General features: G+C 41.5%; 1 pseudogene; it reads right to left on the bottom strand.

Annotated features, from left to right (window-relative positions):
* LOC104999979 overlaps positions 1 to 687 on the bottom strand; it is a 2130-nt pseudogene extending 1443 nt beyond the window's left edge.
* Between the last annotated feature and the right edge of the window lie 2250 nt (positions 688 to 2937).

Here is a 2937-nt window from a genome sequence, read left to right as displayed (position 1 = left end):
AGACAGAGAAAAGATCAATGATATTCAAGGCAAGAGACATCAAGGAAACCAGCAGCATTAAGTAGATGAAGATGTTTTTCTCTGTGGGGGGAGAGAGGAAGCAATCCACCTGATGCAGCAGGGGTCTCGTTTGCAAGTGTAAACCGCATTCAGGCTGAATCCCTAGATGTACCACTGGATCAGCAGGAAAGGCACCTCAAAGACAGACTTGAAGAAGATGCAGATGGTATAGGTTTACAGCAAGCCTCCACTCCCACCATTTTCACCTTGCCGTGTTCTTCAAGGCCATACTTGAACTTCCTGATTTCAATTTCCTCTTAGGGCATCTCTACAATGGCACCATTGGTTTGGGCAACTTTGAGTTTCTCCTCTTTCTTATTCAACTTGTCCTCCTTTTGCATCACACAGGACACATGGACTAGGTACAAGAGTGTGGGGACAGATGCAAATATGATCTGCGGGCCTCAGAAGTGCATGTGAGAGACTGAGAAGGACTTATCATAGCAGACATTTTCATAACCAGGTTGCCCAACATTACAACTAAAGGCAAACTACTTATTATGTCAGGCTGACTCAACTGCTGTTTCCAGTAGCAGGATTCTGAAAAAGCAAAGGACTGAGAGCCATACCTTCCCTCTAGCTGTGAACCCTGTCAAGGAGTTGGCCTAAAGCACTCTAGTAACTCATGCTGCCTGTTCGCTGTTCTTTCCCTTAAAAGCGAAGTAGGTATGCCAAGACTGCACTCCTTAGAGGATGAAGTAAAATGAAAAAGCACTCAGAACTGTCTAAAGCTTACAAGTCTGCTACTCTTTGGTACCTTCCTCATTCTTTCACCTAACGAAAGGCAATTGCTGATACCTGATAAAAACTAATGTGGATTCATTTTCTATACATGGTGAGTAAATATTCTTAAATAAGAATGTACATATATCAATAATGTGACAAGTTACATAAACAGGGGAACAAAATAGACACATTTAAATATCTCCAATTCCAGAATAAGGTAATCTTCAAAGATTAAAACTCAAGCACAAAAACTGAATTAAAAATTTACAGGCATATATTGGCTGATTCATTTTCAGATGTATCGGGCCATCGTCTCCAGATAATGATATTCATCCCAGCATTATTTATGAGTGCCTAGTAGGTGTCACGTATGATAATGGGTACTGGTTTCTACTATGAGTCCTTCAGAGCTCACAATCAACTAGGGAGAACAGATCAGCAAAAGCACAGTATTTTATTGATTATCACAATTAATTGACTGTAAGATAAATCATTATTTTATTTACCATTCAGGAAGCAATCAGGGCATCCAAGGTAAGATGTGCCCTAATTTCAGAATTGGGGGGGGGAATGTATACTTAGAATCAATGAAAAAGGCTTAGTAAATGAATATACAAGTGCAAATTTAAGTAAGTGTCAAGAGGAAACAAACAGGCACTGACAGAGATTAGCAGAACAAAATCCAGATCAGAATGTATACAGTCAGCCAAGCAAAGACTGGAAAAACTGCTGTGTGTGAAGAAGCAGCATGAGCTAAAATTTGAAGAGGGAAGGACTCACTGTACTCAAGGAGCTCAAAGGCAGGCAGTATGGTTACCAGGTAGTAGACAGAGGTGGCAGAATATGACAAAGGAGGCTACCTCAGGCATCAGCAGAGAATCCCAGAGGCAGAAAGTCAAATCACACTGTGAGGCCATCAGAGACAGTAGTAATGGCAGTTGGGGGAGCTCTAGGGGACCGGGGGAGAGTTGAGGGAGGAAACAGGATGCGATTGAGGGATATACAAATCAGTACAGAGACAAGGGTTCTGGGTAATGGATGACCAGTGAATTTTGCTGGTGTCAAAAGATGTCAGGAATCATGGGTCTGATCCTGAGAGTCTCTGGAGAGGTGAAGGCAATCTGTACCAGTGCTGTGGTCCTGAATGCTGTGGTACATAAAGGGGCATTTTACAAGGATAGGTGCCATTCCAGTCAGCAGAGAGTAGACCAGCAAGATCAGAACCAAAAAGGGGAGCTGCTACTCTCTTCTCATCTGGGCCGAAGTCAGGTCTTCGCCAACAGGGGCCTCAATTTAAATACTTATCTGCTGAATGTGTACCATTATCTTCCTTTCAATTGTTAGCACATGGAAGCTTTTTTGTAAAGACTACAATACTGACACTGTGTTCATTCTTCCTGGTTTCTTCTAAGATAGGGTTTTAATATATCAAGAGCTTTTAAAAAAATTTCAAGAGCAGCAATTCTGATACCATCCAACAAAGTGCTGTGAGTAGGTGGAACCTGCATGGGACACAACATACACCTGCCGAGCCACTACTGAAGCCCTTCTATTCTTTCTCCACTTCCTCCTGACACCCCTCTTTCTTTATAAGTAATGTCTCTGAGGAAAAAGCCTAGGGAGAAGTTTTTGCCTCTAATACAGAACATGCCAAACAAACAGATCTTACCTTAAAATGAAGGACCACAGCTAACTGATTATCACATAGGAAATATAACTATTTTCAACCAAATTATTTCAATATAGCACTGCCTCATCATTTTAAAAACAAACTTTATTTTTGGGCTCCAAAATCACTGCAGATGGTGACTGCAGCCATGAAATTAAAAGACGCTTGCTCCTTGGAAGGACAGTTATGACCAACCTAGACAGCATATTAAAAAGCAGAGACATTACTTTGCCAACAAAGGTCCGTCTAGTCAAGGCTATGGTTTTTCCAGTAGTCGTGTATGGATGTGAGAGTTGGACTACAAAGAAAGCTGAGTGCTGAAGAATTGATGCTTTTGAACTATAATGTTGGAGAAGACTCTTGAGAGTCCCTTGGACTACAAGGAAATCCAACCAGTCAATCCTTGAGCAAATCAGTCCTGAATATTCAGTGGAAGGACTGATGTTGAAGCTGAAATTCCAATACTTTGGCCACCTGATGCG

This window comes from Bison bison, unplaced genomic scaffold (assembly GCF_000754665.1).
Source record: "Bison bison bison isolate TAMUID 2011002044 unplaced genomic scaffold, Bison_UMD1.0 scf7180017854008, whole genome shotgun sequence".
NCBI lineage: Eukaryota > Metazoa > Chordata > Mammalia > Artiodactyla > Bovidae > Bison > Bison bison.
The sequence above is the reverse complement of the archived record's forward strand: the minus strand, read 5'-3'. Positions and strand labels throughout refer to the sequence as shown.